General features: G+C 45.5%; 1 long non-coding RNA gene across 1 annotated transcript; it reads right to left on the reverse strand.

Annotated features, from left to right (window-relative positions):
• Positions 1-5,501: 5,501 nt before the first annotated feature.
• LOC138296491 (uncharacterized) lies at positions 5,502-27,997 on the reverse strand. The gene is made up of 3 exons (XR_011203843.1): positions 27,495-27,997; positions 7,749-7,863; positions 5,502-7,249 (listed from the first exon to the last, which is right to left on the reverse strand). It is a non-coding gene; the product is annotated as an uncharacterized lncRNA (long non-coding RNA).
• Between the last annotated feature and the right edge of the window lies 1 nt (position 27,998).

Genomic DNA, 27,998 nt, shown 5'->3' on the forward strand with positions numbered 1-27,998 from the left:
TTTTTTTTATTGTCAATTTGAAAATGCCACTTTTAATAAAGTGGAAATGTTCATGCTTAAACCATTCTGTGACTCTGTTTGTGGATTCCCCTGTCTGGGTCAGACTGACAATTGGGTTGTTTGTGAATAATCTCTTGAAAGTGGGACAAAGGGAGCTGGGGTGTAGCCTCCATATCCAGATGGGCCATCTGAGCTAGAGTGGAGGCAGGAGTGGTCACTTATACCTGAATGGGCTGTGCCTGCCCTCACACAATGCAATCTCCAACCCCCTGGTTTGTGTCTGGGGCCAGGCCTGGGCAAGGCAGGAGCCAGTAAACAACAAATTTGCTTACTTCAAAGGCAGAAAGGGGTTTAAGTAATGGACCCAAAACCCAGATTTTTATCTAATTCTGGAATCAAGAGGAACCTCTGCCAAGGAGAAGAGCTGAAGAGAAGAGCTGGAGGGGGAATACTGCCCCTTTGCCGGTGACTGTCCTCTGCTGGGTTGGCCTGCAGCTGCTGCTTCTGCCTGAAAGAGGACAAAGACAGGACTTTGTTGTGCATTTCTGCTTGAGAAGAATCTCCAAGGGCTTGAATTGAGCTTGCCTCTTGTTTTAAAGCCTCAGGGCCATCAAAAACTTCCTCTGCCAGCACCTGGACTCTCTGCTTAGACTCCTGCCCTGCCAAGTGTTACCCCATCCAGTCCCTGGGCCCTTGAGAGATCAAGTTGGCAGAACAAGGACTAAAATCTACTCACAGAACGCCGTGCTGGGAAATGTGATGCACCACCTGCAGAGTGGCTCAAAAACGACGTGCCATCAGCTTGGTGGCACAAATTGACGCTCCACCTGCATCGCGGCTGGTGAAACAACACAACACCCGCTTGCAGCTGCTAATGATGCAAACCATGTGTAGAGCGGTTTTCCAACACCGTGCGGACGGATTTATCACACATTGTCGCTGGGCATCAAAGCTATCATGGACCGGCGCAGATCTGAGGTTTCCTGTCTGGAAATTGATGCATTGTTCTCTTGTGAGGGAGAGAAACGACGCATCGCCTCCCCGACTGGAGAAGAAACAAAACACGGCCTGACTTGCGAGTAAGGAATGATGCATCGCTGACTTTTCTGACGCACGCTTGCCCGTGCGGCTTTATTTTTTACGCTAACCAGGAACTTTGTGTAAAATCAGCGTTTCAATTGTTTTCTATGGAGTAACACTCTTAATCTTTTGCAAAATTCATATCTGGACTGTGTATGTTGGATTCTTGTTGTTTTGGTCTTGTTGGATTTAGTTAAATATTACCTATTTTTCTAAACTGGTGTAGTGTCCATTTTGTAGTGCCTTCACTGTATTATTGTGTGTTGGTACATATTCTTTACACATTGCCTTTGAGATAAGCCTGACTGCTTGTGCCAAACTACCAAGGGGGTGAGCAGGGGTTATCTTGAGTGTGTATCTTCAATGCTCTGACTAGAGTGAGGGTCCCAGAGTGCAAACTGACTGCCAACCAGAGACCCCATTTCTAACACTGGTGCTCAGCGTTGAGAATTTGACTTGTATTTGTACTTGACATACAGTGATTAAATGTACAATACTGTTTTGAGTGTAGACAATTACATGACCACATACTACTTGTCTTTGTGATTTTGCTTTTTCTCTTTTTGGAATTTCTCCTGCTTTCATATTTTGGGTGACTTTATTTTTTGTTTAACTTCTCTTGGGAACTCTCTTCTTTTTGGAACTTTGCCTTTTTGAGTGAACCTTACTAACATGTCTCAATCTGGGGATGCACCCGCTGTGTCTACAAAACCTGTTTTTGAATTGGAGAAACTGGAGGAGTACACAGTGGCCCAACTTAGGCAATTTTGTAGGGATCTTGCCTGCCCAATCAAGAGCTCCACAAGGAAGGAGGGACTGCAAAAGGCAGTGAGGGCACGGTTGGCAGCGAAGGAGGCTGGGAAACACACATAGGAGGAGGAGGAGGGTGAAGAGGTGCAGAGTAATCATAATGTGGTAGTGAGGGTCCCTGCTTGGACAGAGTGGAAACTGCCACAGAGGGGCCCCATTTCTAACATAAATCAATTAAAATTTGTGGTAGTTTACACTAAAGGCCTGATTTAGATCTCGGCGAAGGGAGTACTCTGTCACAATGGAGATGGATATCCCGTCTGCTGAAATCTAAATCCAGTTGAAAACAATGGGATTTAGACAGACAGGATATCAGTCACCCTCATAATGAAGTAACCCTTCCGCCGAGATCTAAATCAGGCCCTAAGCTTGATCTTAGAGGGGCATATCATCTAGTAATGGTAAGAGCTGGAAATGAGTAGAAGACGGCATTTCGGAATAAAATTGGACTTTACGAATATCGGGTCATGACGTTTGGTTTATGGAATTCTCTAGCCACCTTCCAATTCTTTATTGATGGTGGTCCTGAGGAAGTTTACTGAGATTTGTTGTGTAGTATATATTGATGACATTCTTATATTCTCCAGCTAAAAAGAAGAACACACTCAGCAGGTATGCATCATTCTTCAAAAACTAAAAGACAACAACTTATAAGTAAAATTGAAGAAGAAAAACAAAAGTGTATTCCATACCACTGACGTTGACATATTAGGGTATAAAATCGCTCCTACTGGAATCAGTATGGACAGAAAGAAAGTCGAGTCCACTGTAAATTGGTTAGCCCCAATCAACGTAAAGCAAATTCAAAGTTTTTTCGGCTTTACAAATTTCTATCACTGCTTCATACATCAGTTCCTCCAAACAATTCCCTCCTTTACACAACTATTGCGAAAAGGAGCACAAATGCTATGGGATAGCCAGACTGAAGAGGCCCTTAAGGCACTAAAACACAAATTCATAACAGCACCAATTTTGGCACATCCAAATCCCTACAGTCCTTATGTGGTAGAAGTGGATGCTTCCCAATTTGACTTAGCAGGCATTTTGTCCCAAAGCAATAAGGATACTGGACAATTACACCCCATTGCCTTCTACTCTTGCAAGCTTTTACAGGCAGAGTGTAATTACTCTATTGCTGATAGAGATGCTTGCCATCAAAGTGGTATTTGAAGAATGGTGACATTACCTACTGAGCGCGAAATATCCCATTACAATCTATACAGATCGCAGAAATTCACAGTTACTCCATTCAGTTCGAGCACTCTCTCCCATACAGTTGTGATGGACCCTGTTTTTCTATGATTATAATTTTATAATCACCTATCGTCCGGGAAGGATAATGCGAAAGCAGATGCCCTTTCCCGAATCAGAAAAACCGATATGAACATTTCAAAAAACATTCCTCTTCCCATTTTGTCACCAGATTGTTTTCAAAGGGGGAGGGGAGGCACGACTGATTTAACAGAACTAAGTTCATGTAATCAGTGCTTTAAATGGGCCGGTACTCTCCGGTACTGTGTACCGGCACTTTTTTATTTTGAGAGGGAGAGTACCGGCATATCTCACGAAAAACGTAATACTTTTAATTGGAGAGTACCGGCACTTCTCAGAAACAAGCAGGTACTCTGGTACAGAGTACCTGCACTTCTATTTTTCCATTTAAAGCACTGCATGTAATGAAGAAAAACCCAAAGAGCAATGAGTTCAAGAAATCAAAGGTGTCATATCAGGATGGTTTACTTATTCATGAGGACAATCTTTATTTACCTGACCATGATTTACTCAACAAGCGTTGCAGTTATGTCATGACTCCATCTTAGCTGGCCATCCAGGGTTCCCTAAGACACTTGCATCGCTTAAAAGACACTTCTGGTGGACATCTATGTCTAAAGATACACTGCAATATGTAGAAGCACGTCAAACTTGGCCCAGGGGAAAAGCAGTCACCAGCCTCTGTAGGTTTGTTACCCCCTATTCCTGTATCCCCAAATCCGTGGCACACCATATCCATGGATTTCATAGTTGAGCTGCCAAAAACGAAACCAGGAAATACGACTATTTTAACAGTCATTGGCCATTTGTCAAAAATGAGACATCTGGTAACTCTAAAGAAGCTTCTAACCACTATGGAATTGGCCACTACTTTTATGAACAATTGTGTCCAATTACATGTTCTACCTTCTGTTTTAATCACTCATGGGGGCTCCAATTTCTTTCATGCTTTTAGGGAGCATTGTGTCAAGCTTCAGACATGGATCTCCGCCTGTCCTTTAGTCATTACCCCCCTCCCCCCCAATTGATGGTCTAGCAAAAAAAAATACCAGTCAATGGAATAATACCTGTGCTGTTTTATACTCGATTGGGAGGGGGAGGGGGAGATTTGGACACATATCTTTGGGCTGCAGAGTTTTTACACAATAATTCAGACCATGTTTCCCTGGGTATTGCACCATTTTATTGTCTACATTGGTATCATCCACATGTTACTACATGGAACAAATCAATACTTTGAGCCATCCCATCAGTCCAAGATCATGACGCATCCCTTGAGGCACTTATTTTCACTGCACGATATAATCTAGTCCGAGCCAAATAAACCGTTAAAGCTTCTCTGGATAAAAAGCATATGACAGAACCATTTTCCATCCCTGACAACAAAGTATGGTTATCCACCAAATATTTGGATTTGCATAAATGTAAAACCGTTTTATCCAAGTTCATTGGTCTACACAAAATCTTCAGTCCTGTAGCAGTTTGTCTGTATTTACCATTGTCCATGAGTACTCACTCAGTGCTGCATGTGTCCTTAGTAAAGCCAGTATCTCTAGAAACCCATTTGATTACTCCTCCCTCAGCTGTCCGACGGACATGATGAATAAGAGGTAGAACTATCTTAGATTCTAAACATTCTTGAAGGCGATTCTAACATTTAGTGGATTGGAAGAAATATGGCACAGAAAATGTATCATCCGAACCCTTGGCTAATGTACGTAATGCTGCCTGGCCTGTATGGGCTTTTCATGAATGTCATCCTGCTAAACCTCTTCCTGTTTCACCAGTGTTGGGGCTCATTCTTAGAGGTGGTACTGTCAGAGGCCTGCTCTCATTACCCCAAAACACTCCAGTACATAAGAACACAGACAGACCTGTGAGTATAAAAAAAACTTGAGCACAATCATTGCTCAACCTTTAGCTCTTCTGCGCTTGTGTGCAGGTATGGTGATGTTTATGTGTTTCACATTCTGTATTAGACATTGTGGTGTTCTTAAATTCTATACCATTGTTTAGGCATAAGGAATTGGTTCAGCATATGCTTGTTAAAATGTACTTCTGTTTTGCACGTTGTGCACATTAAGTGGCCCAGGACAACTGCCAATCAGGAAAATGTGCCAACTGTCAACTTGAGCTTGGGAGATCCACATGCTACATACATGCAGAGATCTCCTGCAGAGAACAGCGTGTCAAACACACATGGGGATTCCCAAGAAAGAGTATGACCGCGGTCTGCCGTTTCGTATTTGAACTGCACCCAACCTACAAACATTGCATAGCAGCGGCACCCCCACCTGGTCGCCCACCCGGATCCCAAAAACTCAGACAACACCAATTTTGCTTTTATGGAAGAATTGAAGCCGCAGTTTATTAGGCAATTTTTTCAACTTACAAGCGAACCTTCAACCACCATTCCAACTTCTCAAAGAGCTATTGCCCTTCTTTTCATGGGCCTCCCGAACACTGTGCCCTACATTCGATGCCGGCCAATCTCCCCAGGTGCCCTATCACGATGGGTGTATCATTTCATTCGCATTCAGGGAAAACGTCTGCTTCCAGCCCCAACCGGAACGAGCCTGTGCCTTCCTTGTAATGGCCCCCCCAGAGCCCTGTGCCCTACATTCTGTGCTGGCCAGTCTGTCCCAGGTGCCCTATCACCTTAGGTGTAACCGTTCATTTGCACTCCGGGCAAGCGTCTGCTTCCAGCCCAGCAGGGAGACCTTTCACTTCCGGCACAACCACGCCTTCTTTTCGGGCAAGCGTCTACTTCCAGCCCACCGGATGACCATTCACTTTCGGTATCACTATTCATTATATTCAGGACAAGAGTCTGCTTCCAGCCCAAGAATAAATTGTATCCTGGGTAAACGTCACCACCCTTCTTTACTAGTTGACCTAGTCACCTCTTCTGGGACACAGGCTCTGCCCTTGATGGTTTCCTTCCGGTTCAACACACAAGGCCATTGTGGTACCCTGCCAATACCACCCTGGGTCCTGACTGTCACTTGTTTGTGGCCTGTTCCCATCCAGCAACTTGCAATCATTCTTTAGGATCGCTTTTTAAGTACCGCCATGCCTTGCTGGGAGTCTTCGCTGCCAGCAAGGCCCCACCACACCACAGGTGCGCCTCAATTCTTTCACTCTATCAACAACCTCTTGCATTCAATGCTGCCCTTATGTTTCTTAAAATACATCCACCCCCATTGTCTGACAGATGCACCCCTTTTGGACAATGATAGTCTGGCTGCCACAAATTAATTAAACTATGCTTAATCCCAACTAGGGCCACCCCCAACAGAATTTGGGAAGGAGGCTATTTAGCCTTCATCTTGACAACTCTATGCCATCTTGGGATTGAGCCCCCATCCAGGACCTCCTGGGGATGATTTCTGACCACACCACCTCTGTGGCATCCATGCTGGCCAACTCAGTGAAGTATTCCTTCATAATCTGAAACAAGTTGCCCCTACCAATAGCTGGCAGGTCATTCCCACCCAAGTGAATGATCAAAATGCCTGGGTTCCTTGCCCTGGTTTGGCATGCATGAATCTTTCCCCCGCAACCCAGGCTTTGCAAACCATTTGACCCTGTTGCCGGCTCTTTATGCCCTTTATCATCCGTGACCGTGTGCTTCCACCAGCCCATTCCCCTCATTGAACAGGCATAGCCTCAGAGAAGTCATCCAATTCACCAGTCAGGCAATAGTGTACCCTCCTTTTTTTTTTTGCTATCCCCGGACATCTACATTATCTTTTGTTGGGCCTCTTGGTAGTACACTGCTCCGCCCAAGATAGTGTGTAGATATTACCAGTCGTAGGATTCCTTCTTGTGACTCCTTCATGTCCTTTCAATGTCCACTCCCATGGGGGTGGGCGGGTCTCCCCTCCAGGCCATGGCTAGCCCCCGCTGTTGGTTTATGTTGGTGCTGCAGTTCATAAAACTGCTCAGAAGTTCTCCAGCCTGATAGATCACATCCAGAGTCACCCCTAGCAGGATCTGCCTCGTCCTCCGTGGCCAGACCTAAATCAACGCTGTGGGGCACTCCCTCCTCAGGACTGGCCTGAACCACATCCCTTTTGCAGCTGACCTAAAATCAAATAGGCATTAGCATAATGAAAGGTGGCAGTGTTATCAGTGGCGAGTGCGGGCATTTTCATTATATTGAGACTAGTAAACCCTGAAAATCATTGAGGTAATGAAACAGACTTAAGGGTGCATGCACTTGTAAATGCAGGTGCACCCGACTCAATGGGGAGATCTGTCGTAGTTAATTTCCCCTACTTGGCCCCGCTAATCCAAAACGCTTTACTTAACCCTATCCCCTTTGCCATTGGGCCCCAATTATGAGAATGAAGAAAGGGGTCTGTGGAGCATTTATTGTATAGCGAAAAGGTGAATTCTGAAAATATTGAAGTGGGAGGGAGAGGTAGGAGGTATAAGCACTTGGAAATATAGTTGGGAACAGTTCATCCCTACTAGCACCAGGGATAGCTTACAAGAGGAGAGAAAACAGCTCAGCTCCCCACTATCTTCACTTTACTGTGCCCCAAATTCCTGCATTGCTTCACCCAGTTGCTCAGACTTACCTTCGGTTCTTGTTACATCAGTGATGACCGACTCTGCCCAAGTTGTGTCAACACCTTTACTCTGGTTAACCCTGCCCCTTTCACCACATCCCTGGACTTTCTCATTCCTTATAACCTATAATAGAAAACAACTAGTTAACAATTTTGTTCACCTTCACCCGACCACATAACTTTGCCCCCTGCTCTCCCTCATTCTCCCCCCGGTTACATGCCTTCCAACCTGATATGTCCATAGAGCTATCCCCTCCTTTTCCACCCAAAGCATGCTCGGTCTCTCCTACTGTTCCCTAAAATCACGTTATTGAGCTGAGTTACCTTTGGCACATTGCATGCACTCAAGCTGCTTTGACTAACCACTCATCTCTCCTTCACATGTCTGCTCTTGTCAGTGAGTAGTGATTAATTGTGTCCAGGCAAAGTGCCCTTGACTTTCCCCCTGCCCATACTGCATGATTATCTGCAAATGTTCCCCTTTATTTTGTGCGATAGGCTTTAAATTCCATCCGTAAAAATTATTCTTCTAAAACAGCTTTTGTTAAACATTTAATCAGCTATGACCACAGCACTAAACAACAATGTAATCAAAACGAAAAGGTAGTAAATGGCAGAAAAATCGCACTTCTGCGTGGTGTCCACAGTGGTAAGTATAAAAAGCAATGCAGTTCTTTTTTTTTTTTTTTCCCCTCTCCTATTTTCTCTTCTGAATCCCCCAGGTGCCACCGTAACTTGCCTCTTTTGGATATTCCATTCTTATACTACCACTATAGGGAAGCATTTCCAGCTTTCAATTTCACTTTATCAATTGCTCTAATTAACATTGGTTAGCCACTTGATATCGAGATTGCGGTTAAACAATACGCTCTGTCTCGTTCACATTAGAACTCATTTGAGTTAGCACACATGTGCATTACTTCATCTACTCTTTTGGGCTCCACTCTTTTTCACCATAGGACGAAACTTCACTACCACTTGATATATATTTATACCTTACCTTTTTCACACTGGTTCAGTTTTGCCATGTCTTTGCACATACTTTTTTTGTTCTTTGCTTTGATGCTTTTTTGTTCCAATATCCATGTACATATTATAAAACTTGGCAACGTATATTCCTTACAGCCTTGATGAAATCACTGTTGTAACGAAATACGTATTGGCTGTGCCTGTTTGAATGTATTTCTTGATTTACTAAAATTAATCCTAATAAACGACCTTCTGGAACACCAAGAAAAATACCGAATAATTTATTAACAAAGCTGCTACATGCAAGCTTTCACCTGTATTTTTAATCTGGGCGTTGTTGAGTGCTGTGGTCATATTTGTTTATGATTTGTTGTGTATAACCTTATACACTAGACTGTGCCTTCAGGTAGTAGGTCACTTGACCGCGCGCACCTAATTGTACTGCATTGCTTTTTATACTTACCACAACGGACACCATGCTGAAGTGCGATTGTCTGCCATTTATTACCTTTTCGTTTTGATTACATTTAATCAGCTATACTGTACCCTCCTTTTTGGAACAATGATGACAACCTGATGGTTGCCTCAGAGGCAACTCCATTCCTTCCTATTTAAAAGGTTTTGAATCCCTAATATGAAATGATCTGTTTTAGCACTTGCTTTGCCGCACTGACACATTCCCATGTTCGGATGTGAAATCTCTTGTGTACACAAACCTCCAACTCTTTCTGCCTTTCACATTCCCATGCTTGGATGTGAAAACTCCTTCGCGTGCACACACCTCCAACTCTTTCTGCCTTTCACAGAGCCCTTTTATAGCATATGCCGTGCCTCACGCCCCTTAACCCACCTTGCATCGATGTGGCGCACTGAGGAAGGGGGAAGAAGGAGGAGAGAGTGCTCAATATCGCCCAACTCCCTCCACCCCCAACATCTCCCGAGGTGCCTTGCACAGCCACCTTAGTCAGAAGAGGGCCAAGGTATACCTCCCACCACAGCCAACCGAGTGGGGTTTCTTGGACCAAATGCAAACTCCCCTGTCAATGCAGGCCCATGATACCCCTTTTGCTACATTTACCCACTTGGTCCAAATCTGGCTGTTCTACAGTTCACCCTGAGGACTAGGATCCTGCTATAGAGATTGCTGTATGTCCAGCATTTAAAAGGTGCCAACCTAACAGTAAAAGGCAATGCCGTTGTAGAGGCGATCTGTGACTCATTGCAGTCTCACCCCTTTGGTCACCCTAAAAGCATAAAGGGTACATAATGCTAATGTTAGGGGTTTCAACAATAATGCGCTTGCAGCACCACTTGTGAAACTGGCTGATGTGCCCACACTTTAGGGGTAGTACATAAAGACCCACCAAAAAACTGTGCATTTGCTAATGGTTGGTAGGTAATGGTGTGCACATGTTCCCTGTAAGAAGCTGGCTCTGTATATACTATCTCAAAGTGAGAGATTGTGTGCACAGAGTCCAGGGGTTCCCCAAGAGGCTTGACAGCAGCAATAATAGATAATACTAATGCTCTATTTGTGGTAGTGTGGTCGAGCAGTTAGGCGTATCAGAGGGTAGTGTTAGGTATTTGTTGTACCCACACAGGCAATAAATGAGAACACACACTCAATGACTTAACTCCAGGCCAAGAGGTTTTTATACAGAGAAATATTATTTTCTTAATTTATTTTAAAACCACAAGAGTCAAATTGCAGGTAATCACATTAAATGTAAGGTACTTTGCATAGGTATAGATAGAGCTTTGAATCAAAACAGTAATGTACACAGTTTGGCATAAAATGACAGTAAGCTATTTTAAAAGTAGACACTGCACAATTCAACAGTTCCTGGGGGAGGTAAGTTCAGGTTAGTTTGTCAGGTAAGTAAATCACTAACAAGTTCAGTCTCTGGGGCATAGGGAGCCCACCGTTGGGGGTTCAAGTCAACCCCAAACATCAAGCACCAGCAACACAGGGCCGGTCAGGTGCAGAGGTCACAGAGGGGCCCAAAGAACATGGGCGCCTAGGGAGACTAGGGGTGCTCTGGTTCCAGTCTGCTAGCAGCTAAGTACCTGCATTCTTGGGGAGCAGACCAGGGGGGTTTTGTAGAGCACTGGGGGGGTCCCAAACAGGCACAAAAAATACACCCTCATCAGCACAGGGGCGGGGTGCAGTGTGCTAACAAGGCGTAGGTTTTTGTATTGGTATCAATGGAGGGACTAGGGGGGTCACTCTGGCGATGCAGGCAGGGCACAGGAGGACTTCTCGGGCCAGCCACTGCTTGGGCAAGGATGAGGGTCGCCTGGTGGTCACTCCTTCACTGGTAGTTGGTTCCTCTTGGGCCTGGGGGCTGCAGGTGCAGTGCTTCTTCCAGGCGTTGGGTTCTTTGTTACTGGGCTGTCACGGTCAGGGGGATCCTCTGGATTCTCTCTGCAGGCGTTGTCGTGGGGGTGCAGGGAGGTCGTCGCAGGGTGGACACGTCGTTGGAGTCGCCTGAGGTTCCTCTCTGTGGTGTTGGTTTCTCTGGATACGGCAAAGGCTTTGGGTGCAGAGTGTTGGGGACTCACGCTTCAGGAGTGAGGTGGAAGACCCTTTAAAGATGGCTTCTTCTTTGTTGCTTTGGACAGAGCCACTGTCCACTGTAGTTTCTTGGTCCTTTGGATTTGCAGGGCAGTCCTCTGAGTCGGCAGAGGTCTCTGGGCCAGCTGGATGCATCGCTGTTGCAGGCTCTTTGAATCTGGAGACAGACTGGTAGGGCTGGGGACAAAGCAGTTGTTGTCTCCTCCTTCTCTGCAGGGTTTTCAGGTCAGCAGCCATTCTTCTTGTTAGGTCGTCAGGAATCTGAAATCCTGGGTTCAGGGTCACCCCTAAATACTGAATTTAGGGGTGTGTTAGGGTTACAGGGCAGTAGCCAATGGCTATTGTCCTTGAGGGTGGCTACACCCTCTTTCTGCTCCCTCCCTATGGGAAGGGGAGCACATCCCTATCCCTATTGGGCTAAATCCTCCAAAGCAAGATGGAGGATTTTCCAAGGAGGGGGTCACTTCAGCTCTGGTCACCATAGGGGTGAACCTGACTGAGGGGGTGACTCCTCCTTGTTTTTCTAATTATCTCCCCGGACTTGCTGCCAAAAGTGGGGGCTTTGTCCGGGGGTGGTGGGCATCTCCACTAGCTGGAGTGCCCTGGGGGATTGTAACATGAAGCCTGAGCCTTTGAGGCTCAGTGCTAGTTGTTACAGTTCTTGCAGCGGGGAGGTGTGAAGCACCTCCAGCCAGTGCAGGCTTTGTTTCTGGCCCCAGAGAGCACAGAGGCTCTCACCCCAGGGAGTCAGAAACTCATCTCTCGGTGGCAGGCTGGCACAGACCAGTCAGTCCTGCACTGAAGGATTGGGTAAAATCCAGGGGGCATCTCTCAGATGCCCTGTGTGTGCATTTTGTAATATATCCAGCATTGGCATCAGTGAGGGTTTATTATTCTGAGAGGTTTGGTAGGGGGATATTGCTCATGCAGCTATCCCCTCACCTGTGGTATAGTGCACCCTGCCTTAGGGCTTTAAGGCCTGCTAGAGGGGTGACTTACCTATGCCGCAAGTAGTATTTTGTGTGCATGGTGTAGGAAGTCGGCTCTGTATATACTATTTCAAAGTAAGAAATAGCATGCACAGAGTCCAAGGGTTCCCGCTAGAGGTAAGATAGTGGCAAAATTAGATAATTCTAATGCTCTATTTTGAGGTAGTGTGGTCGAGCAGTAGGCTTATCAGAGGGTAGTGTTAAGCATTTGTTGTACACTCACAGGCATTAAATGAGGAACACACACTCAAAGACTTACTCCAGGCCAATAGGTTTTTATATTGAAAAATATTTTTTCTTAGTTTATTTTAAGAACCACAGGTTCGAGATTTACAATTTACAATTAATACAGGGAGTGCAGAATTATTAGGCAAATGAGTATTTTGACCACATCATCCTCTTTATGCATGTTGTCTTACTCCAAGCTGTATAGGCTCGAAAGCCTACTACCAATTAAGCATATTAGGTGATGTGCATCTCTGTAATGAGAAGGGGTGTGGTCTAATGACATCAACACCCTATATCAGGTGTGCATAATTATTAGGCAACTTCCTTTCCTTTGGCAAAATGGGTCAAAAGAAGGACTTGACAGGCTCAGAAAAGTCAAAAATAGTGAGATATCTTGCAGAGGGATGCAGCACTCTTAAAATTGCAAAGCTTCTGAAGCGTGATCATCGAACAATCAAGCGTTTCATTCAAAATAGTCAACAGGGTCGCAAGAAGCGTGTGGAAAAACCAAGGCGCAAAATAACTGCCCATGAACTGAGAAAAGTCAAGCGTGCAGCTGCCACGATGCCACCAGTTTGGCCATATTTCAGAGCTGCAACATCACTGGAGTGCCCAAAAGCACAAGGTGTGCAATACTCAGAGACATGGCCAAGGTAAGAAAGGCTGAAAGACGACCACCACTGAACAAGACACACAAGCTGAAACGTCAAGACTGGGCCAAGAAATATCTCAAGACTGATTTTTCTAAGGTTTTATGGACTGATGAAATGAGAGTGAGTCTTGATGGGCCAGATGGATGGGCCCGTGGCCGGATTGGTAAAGGGCAGAGAGCTCCAGTCCGACTCAGACGCCAGCAAGGTGGAGGTGGAGTACTGGTTTGGGCTGGTATCATCAAAGATGAGCTTGTGGGGCCTTTTCGGGTTGAGGATGGAGTCAAGCTCAACTCCCAGTCCTACTGCCAGTTCCTGGAAGACACCTTCTTCAAGCAGTGGTACAGGAAGAAGTCTGCATCCTTCAAGAAAAACATGGTTTTCATGCAGGACAATGCTCCATCACACGCGTCCAAGTACTCCACAGCGTGGCTGGCAAGAAAGGGTATAAAAGAAGGAAATCTAATGACATGGCCTCCTTGTTCACCTGATCTGAACCCCATTGAGAACCTGTGGTCCATCATCAAATGTGAGATTTACAAGGAGGGAAAACAGTACACCTCTCTGAACAGTGTCTGGGAGGCTGTGGTTGCTGCTGCACGCAATGTTGATGGTGAACAGATCAAAACACTGACAGAATCCATGGATGGCAGGCTTTTGAGTGTCCTTGCAAATAAAGGTGGCTATATTGGTCACTGATTTGTTTTTGTTTTGTTTTTGAATGTCAGAAATGTATATTTGTGAATGTTGAGATGTTATATTGGTTTCACTGGTAATAATAAATAATTGAAATGGGTATATATATTTTTTTGTTAAGTTGCCTAATAATTATGCACAGTAATAGTCACCTGCACACACAGATATCCCCCTAACATAGCTAAAACTAAAAACAAACTAAAAACTACTTCCAAAAATATTCAGCTTTGATATTAATGAGTTTTTTGGGTTCATTGAGAACATGGTTGTTGTTCAATAATAAAATTAATCCTCAAAAATACAACTTGCCTAATAATTCTGCACTCCCTGTACTTTAAATGTAAGGTACTTCACTTAGATACTTTAGGAACTTTGAATGAAAACAATATCATGTACAGTCTTTGTAAAAATGGCAATAAGCTATTTCCAAAGTAGACAGTGCAAAAATCAACAGTTCCTGGGGGAGTTAAATAAAGGTTAGATTAGGAGGTAAGTAAAACACTTACAAGTCTCAGTCCTGGGGCATAGGCAGCCCACCGTTGGGGGTTCAAGGCAACCCCAAAATTACCACACCAGCAGCTCAGGGCCGGTCGTGTGCAGAGGTCAAAGAGGTGCCCAAAAACACATAGCACTTGGGGGGGGGGGGGGGGGGTGGGGACACAAGAAGGCACACAAAGTACACCCTCAGCGGTACAGGGGCGGCCAGGTGCAGTGTGCACAACAGGCGTCGGGTTTTGTATAGGTTTCGATTGAGGGACCCGGGGGTCACTCTAGCGGTGCAGGCAGGCACAGGGGGGCTTCTCGGGGCAGCCACCACCTGGGCAAGGCGGAGGGTCGCCTGGGGGTCACGCCTGAGTCGAGGTTCGGTTCCTTCAGGTCCTGGGTGCAGTGTTGGTTCCAGGCGTAGGGTCCCTTGTTCCAGGCAGTCGCGGTCAGGGGGAGCCTCTGGATTCTCTCTGCAGGTGTCGCTGTGGGGGCTCAGGGGGGTTGTCTCTGGTTACTCATGGGCTCGCAGTCACCGGGGAGTCCTCCCTGAGGTGTTGGTTTTCTGCAGGTCGAACCGGGGGCGTCGGTGCAGAGTGTAAAGTCTCACGCTTCCGGCGGGAAACGTTAAGTCCTTGGAAGTTGCTTGTTTGTTGCAAAAAAGTAGCTGATTTTGAACAGGTCCGCTGTTCACAGGAGTTTCTTGGTCCTGTAGTCCAGGGCACTCCTCTGAGGCTTCAGAGGTCGCTGGTCCCTGTCAGATGCGTTGCTGGAGCAGGTTTTCGAAGCTGGAGACAGGCCGGTAGGGCTGGAGCCAAATCAGTTGTCGTCTTCCTCCTTCTCTGCAGGCTTGTAGGTCAGCAGTCCTTCTTCTTTCTTTAGGTTGCAGGAATCTGATTTCCTGGGATCTGGGGAGCCCCTAAATACTGAATTTAGGGGGGTGTTTAGGTCTGGGAGGACAGTCGCCAATGGCTGCTGTCCTTGAGTGTGGCTACACCCTCTTTGTGCCTCCTCCCTGTGGGGAGGGGGGCACATCCCTAATCCTATTGGGGGAATCTCCAAACTCAAGATGGAGGATTTCTCAAGGCAAGGGTCACCTCAGCTCAGGACACCTTAGGGGCTGTCCTGACTGGTGGGTGACTCCTCCTTGTTTTTCTCATTATCTCCTCCAGCCTTGCCGCCAAAAGTGGGGGCAATGGCTAGAGGGGCGGGCATCTCCACTAGTTGGGATGCCCTGGGGCGCTGTAACAAAAGGGGTGAGCCTTTGAGGCTCACTGCCAGATGTTACAGTTCCTGCAGGGGGAGGTGAGAAGCACCTCCACCCAGTACAGGCTTTGTTCCTGGCCACAGACTGACAAAGGCACTCTCCCCATGTGGCCAGCAACATGTCTGGTGTGTGGCAGGCTGGCAGGAACTGGTCAGCCTGTACTAGAAGTCGGGTATGTATTCAGGGGGCATCTGTAAGATGCCCTCTGGGTGTATTTTACAGTAAATTGCACACTGGCATCAGTGTGCATTTATTGTGCTGAGAAGTTTGATACCAAACTTCCCAGTTTTCAGTGTAGCCATTATGGAACTGTGGAGTTCATGTTTGACAAACTCCCAGACCATATACTCTTATGGCTACCCTGCACTTACAATGTCTAAGGCTTTGCTTAGACACTGTAGGGGCTTAGTGCTCATGCACATATGCCCTCACCTGTGGTATAGTGCACCCTGCCCGAGGGCTGTAAGGCCTGCTAGAGGGGTGACTTACCTATGCTACAGGCAGTGTGAGGTTGGCATGGCACTCTGAGGGGAGTGCCATGTCGACTTAGTCATTTTTCTCCCCACCAGCACACACAAGCTGTGAGGCAGTGTGCATGTGCTGAGTGAGGGGTCCCTATGATGGCATAAGACATGCTGCAGCCCTTAGAGACCTTTCCTGGCATCAGGGCCCTTGGTACCAGGGATACCAGTAACAAGGGAGTTACCTGATTGCCAGGGTTGTGCCAATTGGGGAGACAAAGGTACAGTTTAGGGAAAAATGCTGGTGCTGGGGCCTGGTTAGCAGGGTCCCAGCACACTTTCAATCATAACTTAGCATCAGCAAAGGCAAAAAGTTAGGGGGTAACCATGCCAAGGAGGCATTTCCTTACACATGTCATCCCTAGGGGGATGCCATGTCGACTTTGCCTTTTTCTCCCCACCAACACACACAATCTAGAATGGCAGTGTGCATGTGTTAGGTGAGGGGTCCCTTAGGGTGGCACAACACATGCTGCACCCCTTAGGGACTTTCCCTAGTCACAGGGCCCTGGGTACCACTGGTACGTTTTACAATGGATTTATCTGTGTGCCAGGGGTGTGCCAATTGTGGAAACAATGGTACATTTTTAGTGAAAGAACACTGGTGCTAGGGCCTGGTTAGCAGGATCCCAGCTCACTTCTCAGTCAAGTCAGCACCAATACAAGCAAAAGGTTGGGGGGGGGGGGGAGTAATAGCAACAAGGAGCCATTTTCCTACATTCCCCTTCTGCATTTCTTTCTTTTCACTCTCTCCTGAGTGTGCTTTTTCACATCTCCTTCGCCCCTTAAAATACATTATGCACCCTCTCCCTTGCAACCAGTGCATTTTTACATGCTTTTCCATGGGCCTTTTTTTTTGTTTTAATCCAAAGGTCTACATGAAACTACCTTGCCTGTTTGTTCATGTTACTGAGATACACTTTTGAATTCCTTAGAGACTTTCACATATATTGCGTGATGTGTGTTGTCATTCAATTTGCAAATATTCTCTGCATTTTCATATGGCCCACAAATCTAAAAGAATGGGTGAAATTGACAGAGGCTGCCCAGTCACTGTCAGCTACTTGATTTCTTAATGCATGCAGGTGTCCTGTGACCGGCCAGCACACAGGAACTCCCCTGACCACAGCCTTGTGCCCTTTTTACACTTTAAATCTGAGACTTGGCCCAGGGGCATTCGAGCACTTTACATAAGCACACAATTGACGTACGCAAGATCACATACACTTTTTTAGCGTGTTGTTTATGAGCACAGTGGCCTTCAGCGAGTATGTTCTTCAACCAACAGTGGGAGTCAAACTTGGCTCCTCAGATACAAGGTCAGCAGCTCCTTCCCTGCGGCCACTTCAATTCCCCTCCTTGCATTACCTACGTGGCCCAAAGCAGAATAAGAGCATCAGCAGTACATTTCCAATCCCATCCAAAACAAGGACGGTTGTTTTACAAACACGACATGCAGCAGCAGCAGCCGTTCATGCTTTGTGCGCTGTATAAGGGCCAAGTTATGTTCATGGCTGCAAGTCTGGTCAACCCATCAGATTACCAGGGCTCCAGGTTAGTGCTGTGCCCTTCGTTTTGTGGTGCTTTGGAGTAGTTTTAAGATCATCTTAAGAGTCCCTTGTTACTCAATTAAGTGTAATTTCTAATATTTATTGGTTCCCCCTTCTTGGTTGTTTGATTTGCTCACCTGAAGGTAGTAATCAAACTCACCCCTTCCTACCCTGAATCGGTGACTATGTTACCGATAGCAATCTGAACCTTGGAAACTACTGCTGAACATCTGTCTTGAATTCTGCAGCCTCATTCTTATGACCTGATGTGAAACCACGTCTTGCCTTTAATGAAGACCTCCTTTGGTATATGGCCCCCACATCAACCTATCTTGCCCCAGTGCGGCCGTGCCAGGGAAGGGGAGAAGGAACTGGATCCCCCCCCCCCACATCGGGCCCCGCCGGCCCCAACCACTGACATAGTGCCTTGCAACCCACCCCGCTCCCACAGTGACCGAAGCTGTGCTCACACCCTTTAAGTGTACAATCGATAAAATTTTTGGCTGGAAGATGTGCTCAATATGGTTTACCTTCTTTTAACCGTAGTATCAGATTACTAGAGCACTAGGTTGGTGAGTTGCCCTTTCCTCCGTTGGGCTCTGCCGTAGTTGCAAGGTCTTTTAAAGTCTCTGGTTTCTCTATTGGGTGCAATTTCTACTAATTATACATTTGGGTGTAATTTCTACTACTTATTCGTTTCCCTCCTCTTGCTTATACGATCCTTCTTGCAAGAAAGTGTCACTCATAGTTGTTCAAATTCCACTCATAATTACCCTGAAATTATGTTCCTGTTGCAGACAGGAATGTACCACCAGTCCAGGAAAGGCTACCCATTATTTGCTGACTCTTATTGTAAGCCCCCATTGCTTCATTGAGCTCCCCAGTACCTGCATTGCCCACAACTCAACTGCCTAAAATGTCAGTGCTACCGTACCTCTAACCGCCTGGATATTGCCTGAAGAATATGTACCACTTTGTGTCTATGGATTTGTAGCCCTGCACCCCTACCGTTGTACTCAGGCATCCACTGTGTGAACTTCTGACAGTTGAATACCCTCGGGATGGGTTTCGCTCTGCCCTCCAGTGAAATGATGGTGACAACTCATGTTAATCGAGCTAGTATGTAAACACGCGCCCTGGTATATGACCACTGTAAACAAACACAGAGTTAAACACTAAGCATCACCTAAGGACAGCCAAATAAACATCCCTTTATTGGCCTATTTAAGTAACTTCAGAAACCTGAACCTGCTATGTTTCCTTTGTCTCCACTGCTTGTTTTGCTTGCAAGTAGGTGTCACTAAATTGTCACCTGACACTCATAACTACACTTCAATTATGAGGCCATCACGCATCGCTATGCTGATGATCTACCCAAAGATTAAGCTTTCTTTGCTGCCTTTTACTACAAGCCACCGCTGCGTAACACAGCTTCCCCCCGTAAATCACGGGCCGAAACCCCAACTGCCTTTTCATTTGCAATTATCATGTACCCGTCATAGCACAAATACCCATACGGCTCTATGTGGGCACCAAACCCTGGACATTTACGGGGGGTGCCCATAATGCTAAATGGCAGCCACTCTGGCTCGAGCACTCAGTTGCGGCGGAGCCTGACTGCACAGCTGGCCTCTAATGAGTTCAGATCTCAGGAAAAAAAAGCCACTCGGCTCCCCTGAGGCACGCGCGTTCCTACCTCAATGCAGCCTACACCTGATAAATGATGATTGTATGAGGCATTGCTACGCCTCAGAAAGGAATGATTTGCCCAGTGCTCTGCTGGCAGCTCCCTCGCCGAAAGCAGCTGAAAGAATGTGGCAGCAAAATGCTGACTGACGCTTGAAAACCTCTGGAAACCCAATGAAGGTGGCAAGCGCCTTAACCCTCCACTCTGTTGTATAATGAGCCAAAATTACAATGGGCACAGCTCCGTACAGCCTCTTAGGGACATTAACAACCACAGTTATCCTGATGTTTTATTACCTGAAACAGTGTTTAATTTGTAAAAAAAAAAAAAAAAAAAAGAAGAAAAAAATACGCTTTCTGCGTTTCACCGGAAACGACAAGCACAAATTAAGCACTGGCCAAAAACCGTTAAACGCCGTCGGGAAGGGTGTAATGTACATAAGCACAGTGACTACTACAGCTACTTAATATTTTCTGCTGTCTGTAAAACAGCTGGATGACCCCAGGAAGCTCATACGCTTGTAACCCAGTGCTCCCAATCAGAGTCAGCACCACGAACGGCTGCACAGCACCACCTTGCACCCCGCTCCGAAGAGGAATCGTCGACATGGCGCAACATAACAAATGACATGCCCCTTTCCATAGCAACGGCACACTCTCTGTCCCCGAGACGGGAGCCATGCGAATTTGCTCTCCACTCTGCATCACCACCCGTCTGCATCCCCAACTACAGCCCCCAGCGAGGCAGTCGCCCAACAGCAAAGTGCGCCAATTACAACACTGTCCGCATGTGCTTAATTGGTAAATAAAAGTGCTGGTGCCCAAAGCTCTCCTCTGAAACGCGACTGCTGCAATTACATGTGGGAGCACAGAATACTGAGGCAGGTAATCCTGAAGCCATTTCAGGACTTTTCATCCATTTACGTCCACTCCCTGCCCCCTTTAGCTCACTCACTCTTGCAGCTTCCTTTCTCCCTTTTTGGTGCTCTTTGTCTTTCCCATATGAATATTCTGCTCGCAGTAAATGACTGAGGCAGAAAATTAAGTGCCGACCCTCACAGCGACCACAAGCAGCATCAAGGTGACCCGGTCAATAACCGAGTAGATAAACTGCAGAGGTGATAACTCCCATAAAGCAAGCAGCAGCCCTGAGTGGTCCACAATAACTATACATTGAAGCGACCATACCGATGGATTATTAAATCTTGCTACAAGCTGTCTTCTACCCTCTTTCTAGAAGTGACATTCGAATGTGCTTATAAAGAGACGCATTAATATATACACCCAGCCTGAAAACATGTTTATTGAAATATTGCCCTTGACGGATGCATATAGCGAATAAACTTAACGCCACACAGCCCTCTATCCCCTCTGCGTGGAGACACGGCACCCCTTCCCCCGGCAGGCCTAATCACTCTGCCCTCAACCAGGCCTGGTACCCACACAGGCACTGTGGCTGGCCACGTCGCACGTAGGGCGACAATAAGGGGGACAGCTTCTTAGCGTCGCTGTTGTGCTCCTTCGATCCAGGACACAGACAACTTCGTAAGTGGTATTTTCCTTTTATTAGCAAGCCGTAAGCAAGAATAAGTCATTCCTTCTCTGCCCTTCTCAACCGTCTCCCTTCCCGTTACCACCGCGTTCCACCTCCCTCTCGTGGTGTTCCCATGACTCCCGTACATTCCACCCTCTCGTGCATTCCAACCCACGATACAGTACATCCCAACACAACACATCCCCCTTCCTTAATAAGACTTGGTTCACTAAGATTTGACACTTACATTCCAACACACCCCCCTTCCTTAATACAATAAAAGAGAGAAAAAAAATAATAATACATAGAACAAAAGAACCCCAAAAAGGAAATACAAATGAAGAACTATTGAATAGTGAAATCCTTAATCTAAAACAAAGTCTTTTAGCCACAGGGGTAAATTTCTTCTTCTCTTATCAGTGTCCAAAATCTGGTTGTGTTCCAACTCTTGTGAAACCAATTGTGACTCTTGTTTACTCTGAATTTGATCCCTTGCTTCACCAATTCCTTCCATATCATCGCCACCGTTCGTTTCGCTGGTTGAATCGTTATACGAACTTCCAAACGTACCACAATTACTGTCTCTCAAATTTGGAGTGCCTGGGTTATAAGTCTCACCATCATCCACTCCAAAAGGGTCATTCATCTTATTTTCTAGATTCTCCACATCCTCACCTTCATGTACTACTGAACATAATGCAATTTGTTTCAAATTCCACACTTTTCCATTTTGTAACTTCACAGCATTGTGTAAAACCTCCTTTACTTGTTCCGGTCCAAAATATTGGCTCTCACCTTTGACTACTTTGAAAGGTTTTTTAATTCTTACCCACTCTCCAACCTTGACCTGGGTTTTTTTCGCACCATGAGCCTTATCAAAATATGATTTGCTTCTATCCTGCGTTTTTTCCATCCTCTTACGTACATCATTCACAGACCAAAAATCCATACCACATTTGTATAACCATGCTGGATTAAATTTGCACCTAGGCTTTCTACCCCTCATGGCAACAAATGGACTAATGCCAGTAACTTCGTTTTCTGTTACCCTATATGCCCAAACCGCTTTCCAAACAGCCGTATGCCAATCGTAGTGTTTTCTCATAGCTGCTTGAATGACTCCCTTTAACACTCTGTTAAACCTCTCAACACAACCATTTCCACTAGGGTTGTACAATGAAGTGGTTTTGTGTGAAACTCCAACTCTATCGAAATAAACCTTAGCCATGTTTGATACAAATTGTACCCCATTGTCACTTAAGAGTAAAGCCGGAATGCCTTCCGAACAAAATGTTTGGTCCAAACATTCCAACACAGATGCAGTATCCGCCTTTTTAACTACTTTAACCACAGGCCATTTTGAAAAAAGGTCCATGATGACCACCAAATACTCCTGCTGTTCTCCAATAGGCCCCATTAAGTCTATGGCCACACATTCCCAAGGTACCACTGGAACTAATTTCTGATCCATAGGTGGTCTCAAAGTGTGTAAAGTTTTGTCAGCAGATGCACACACATGGCAATTACGCACAAATCTCTCCACTGCGGTATCAATACCTGGCCACCAAAAATATTCTTTAACAATTGTTTTAGTACGTACTATCCCAAAATGACCCTCATGGCATAATTCTATGATGTTTGCACGTATGTTCTTAGGAGGAACAAACCTATTGCCCCTCAAAATTAAATAATTCTCTATAGATAGTTCCGCTCTGAGTTCCCAAAAATGTTTACTCCCTTCGGACAATAAATCTTTTTTGGGCCACCCTACCCGCAAAAATGTTAGCACACTTTGCAATTCCTCATCCTTTTTTTGTTCCACTTCCCACCTGTCCTTACTTAAAGCAGGTAAGCCGGAATCAAAAATAAATGCAATTTTACACTGATCCCAAGGGTCCTCCACACATTCTTCTAAAGGACATGGCATCCTAGAGAAACAGTCAGCCAACACATTCTTCTTCCCTGGTACGTACACCATCTTGTAAATGTACTCACTCATTCTCATAGAAATCCTCGCAATTCTCGGCGATGCTACAACGCTACCCTCTGAAGACAAAAGTTTCATTAGTGGTTTATGATCACATTGGATGATGACACTCCTACCCCACACAAATGAACGAAAATGTTCCAAACCCCACGCACAAGCAAGCGCCTCTCTTTCAATAATGGGATATTTTTCCTCAGCTGATGTTAAAGATCTAGATGCAAACAGGATAATGTTCTCCTTACCACAATCTTCCTTTTGTGACAACACTGCACCCAGACCTTTATCGCTCGCATCTGTGGTCAAGTAGCACTGGAGTAGTGGATCAAAACCACTCAAATTAGGGACCTCGCACAAATATTCTTTGATGTTTTTGAATTCCACGTCACACTCTGAGTTCCAATCAAATCTTGCATTTTTTTTAAGCAGTTGTCTTATGTTAAATACTTTCTCTGCAAAATTTGGAATAAACTTTGCACAAAATTCTGCCATGCCCAAGAATGACCTAACGTCATCCTTACATGATGGCGGTGACATTTCCTTAATAGTGCTTACTAAAGATGGCTTAGGTTTAACTCCCTCGCCACTAATAACGTGCCCCAAATATGTCACACTTCTCTCTGCAAACTTGCACTTACTCATTTCAACAGTCAATCCATTGTTTTCCAAAATACGTAACACACGTTGCACTCTATCATCGTGACATTCTCTACTGTTTCCAAACACAAGGATGTCGTCCTGAAAGAACATTACTCCTTTTTCCTTTCCAAATAGTTTGTGCATCAAACGCTGGAAAACAGCAGCGGCAGATGCCAAACCGAAAGGCATTCTTTTAAATTGAAAACACCCTATATGAGTGATAAAGGCTGTTAATTTCCTCGATTGTAGTGACAGAGGAATCTGATGGTACGCCGCTGATAAGTCAATACTAGAAAACCAAGTAGCGCCTTTAAGACTGGATACCATTTCAGTAATTTTTGGCAACGGAAATTGGTCTATGACAATGTTATTGTTGAGGTGACGCAAATCCACACAAAGACGGATCTTCCCATTACTGCGCCGTGCTACGACCACCGGTGAAACCCATTCCGAGCTCTCGATGGGCTCAATTACGTTCAATTGTACCAATTTCTCCAATTCGTTCGACACTTCTTCTCTTACCATTATAGGTACAGGTCGTAGTTTATGTACTTTAGGATGTGCATCATGTTTCAACACAATCTCATGCTCAAACCCGCATAGTTTCCCGAGTTGTTTGTTAAAGACTTTAGGAAACTTCTTTTCCAGTTCCTCTTCCATTGAATTTCCTAAATCTGCCAGAAGTACTTTATCCTCACTGTTGGGATCTAAAATCATATGTAATCTACCTTGGTCTTGCCAACCTAGGACTGAAGGTCCTTTTTTTGCTACATATAATTTGCCTCTGGCACTCCTTCCTTTGAATTGAAAAACTAACCATCTGTACCCAAGTACATTGATTTTTTCGCCCGTATAACTCTCTGGTTCAATGTCAGGAGGGAATAAATGTTTCCCTACTTTTGGTAAAAATTTATTTTCCCACATGTTCTCGTTAATTATGGTAAATGGCGAACCCGAATCAGCATGAATATTGATATCTATCCCTCCAATCTTCATTTCGCACATTGGTTTTTTTGACAAATAACTTCCATTAATGTTCAATATGAATTTGTTCTGTACATTCTTGATCATGATAATATTTCCACATTCATCTTCTGTATCACTGTTGACATTGTTCTCATACACGCATTTGACGCTATTTCTTTTCTTTTGACATACTTTTCCAAAATGTCCAATTACACCACAGTTGTTGCACCTTTGTTTCGCAGCAGGACACGATTTTGAAAATGCCAAGTGTTCTTTACTGCCACAACGATAACACCTTTTATCTCTGTGTTCTACCTTCTCCTTGTAGTTGAACGTTGGAGTTTTTTCTGATTCTCTCTCTTTGTAGTTAGATGTTGATTTGCGATTATTTATTTTGAAAACACTACAGTCCTCTTTATCTGAAGATTTCAATTCTGTCGCACACCTTCCTGAAATCTCAGCTTTACGAATAATCGCTAGAACATCTTCCAGTGGTGCATCGCCATTTATCCATAGGCGTTCTTGTATGGACTGATTACGAGCATGCATGACTAATTGATCTCTAATGAGATCATCATGTAAAATGCCAAATTTACAATCAATGGCTAACTTCTTTAATTCCGCTACATAATCATCTACCTCTTCTTCTTTATGCTGTTTGCGTTGAAAAAATTTGAAACGTGTGATGCCAATGCATACTTTTGGTGCGAAATACTTGTCAAGATCCATTAATGCTGCATCAAAAATGTTTCCATCTCCCATAAGTACATTTTTCTGCATTCTACTATACGTTTTTAATCCTACTGGACCAAGCGAATGTAACAGGATTATTTTTTTCTGTTCTGGAGACATTTTTTTTTCTTCGTCTATAGCCTCAATGTAATTAGTAAAGTAATCCTTCCATTCTGTCCATTTGATTGAGGGTTCAGTACCTGAAACCCAAAATGCATGTGGTGGGCTTATGCTAAAATTCTGTTGTGCCATTAGGAATGACCTGTTCTTTACTGTTCTGTTCTTTAATAACTTGTTCGACTCAGCACACTAGTAAGGGAACCTCTTGGAAACAAAGTAGCTCAATTCATTGCGATGTCATGTAAAGAGAAAAAAAAATAATAATAAATTGCTTGGCAACGTCCTGAACAGTTTATGTAGTTGCCTAGACAACGTCCGTCAACACACAGTGCGTCATGCCGCATTAACGTTGAGCTCGTAGCAACGCACGCGCCAGCAAGGGCGTGCGTATATGAAACTTGTCTCGAGCACCCAACGGACGTCGCGCGTGCCGCTTATTATGTCAAACTTTGTACTGTAGCACTGCTACTCCACCCTCACAAGCCCGACTCACTGCAATGATTAGCCCGTTTCCACGAAGATCCTCGGCGTTCGTCAGCAGATTGGAAACGCTGGATTACGCTGGAATTCGATCCCACCTTCGTCGCCACTTTCTTTGTTGTGCTCCTTCGATCCAGGACACAGACAACAACTTCGTAAGTGGTATTTTCCTTTTATTAGCAAGCCGTAAGCAAGAATAAGTCATTCCTTCTCTGCCCTTCTCAACCGTCTCCCTTCCCGTTACCACCGCGTTCCACCTCCCTCTCGTGGTGTTCCCATGACTCCCGTACATTCCACCCTCTCGTGCATTCCAACCCACGATACAGTACATCCCAACACAACATTTATGATCACATTGGATGATGACACTCCTACCCCCACACAAATGAACGAAAATGCTCCAAACCCCACGCACAAGCAAGCGCCTCTCTTTCAATAATGGGATATTTTTCCTCAGCTGATGTTAAAGATCTAGATGCAAACAGGATAATGTTCTCCTTACCACAATCTTCCTTTTGTGACAACACTGCACCCAGACCTTTATCGCTCGCATCTGTGGTCAAGTAGCACTGGAGTAGTGGATCAAAACCACTCAAATTAGGGACCTCGCACAAATATTCTTTGTCTTATGTTAAATACTTTCTCTGCAAAATTTGGAATAAACTTTGCACAAAATTCTGCCATGCCCAAGAATGACCTAACGTCATCCTTACATGATGGCGGTGACATTTCCTTAATAGTGCTTACTAAAGATGGCTTAGGTTTAACTCCCTTGCCACTAATAACGTGCCCCAAATATGTCACACTTCTCTCTGCAAACTTGCACTTACTCATTTCAACAGTCAATCCATTGTTTTGCAAAATACGTAACACACGTTGCACTCTATCATCGTGACATTCTCTTCTGTTTCCAAACACAAGGATGTCGTCCTGAAAGAACATTACTCCTTTTTCCTTTCCAAATAGTTTGTGCATCAAACGCTGGAAAACAGCAGCGGCAGATGCCAAACCGAAAGGCATTCTTTTAAATTGAAAACACCCTATATGAGTGATAAAGGCTGTTAATTTCCTCGATTGTAGTGACAGAGGAATCTGATGGTACGCCGCTGATAAGTCAATACTAGAAAACCAAGTAGCACCTTTAAGACTGGATACCATTTCAGTCATTTTTGGCAACGGAAATTGGTCTATGACAATGCCCTCAACCAGGCCTGGTACCCACACAGGCACTGTGGCTGGCCACGTCGCACGTAGGGCGACAATAAGGGGGACAGCTTCTTAGCGTTGCTCCCCTGTTAGAGGGACAAATGGCCAGGAGGGGCCTCTGTACTTAGGGAGGGTGGTCCACCCCTGTTTATGGCCCCTAAAGGTGTGAGGGGGAGGAGTGAGGCCAGGAGGTCCTTTTTAAGGGGTGACCTCGCAGGGCTGGGCCTCTTTTTGGCGTGAGGCGAGCAGGGGACAGCAGATGAGACCAGGCAGTGGGGACTCCAGTCAGGAAAGTCTGAGGTGGGTTGAAGAAAGTGGGCCCACTGGTGTATGGTGAAGGTGCGATTGTCCACTGTTTCTGGATGTGGGTGCCGAGGCATGCCCGGTCGCGGCATCGTGCAATCACGAGACATTGTTTGTCGCCGCCCTAAAGCCCCCCCCCCCCCCCCAAAAGCAGTATTGCTAGGGTTCGTTTCATACCTTGTCCTGCACGGTGCGTGCTCCAGGCGGCGGTCAGGGCGCACATCGGGATTTCCCTTTCTGGAGTTTCTGCTGCGCCGCGGTCTACGGGGTGCGAAGGGTCCGCGTTCTGATGCTACGGGCTTTTCCAGCTTGGAGCGCGCCAGCGCCGCGGGGGAGTTGCCGGCACTGAGCCGAGGCCTCTAAGGGTGGGGGGGACCCGGGTGGGGGGGACCCACGAGCCATGTGTACATCCCCCACCCGACGCTGACAACAGGGGTGGGGGGAAATAGAAGCCGGCATTTACCCCGCCGCGGTAGCGGCTGCAGGCGCGCTCACAAAAAAATGAAAAATCTATACAAAAAGAAAAATAAGGAAAAGATAAAAGAAATAAATGATAATGAATACCATAAATAAAGTGGAAAGGAGTGAAGAGACCGCGCGCATTGGGGCGCGCAGACACCTCCTCCCCAACGCCCTATCGAAACCGGGTAGAGCCAGTAGGGCTGTCCTGATCAGCTCTCT

The sequence above is a fragment of the Pleurodeles waltl genome, chromosome 5, assembly GCF_031143425.1.
Source record: "Pleurodeles waltl isolate 20211129_DDA chromosome 5, aPleWal1.hap1.20221129, whole genome shotgun sequence".
Classification (NCBI taxonomy): Eukaryota; Metazoa; Chordata; class Amphibia; order Caudata; family Salamandridae; genus Pleurodeles; species Pleurodeles waltl.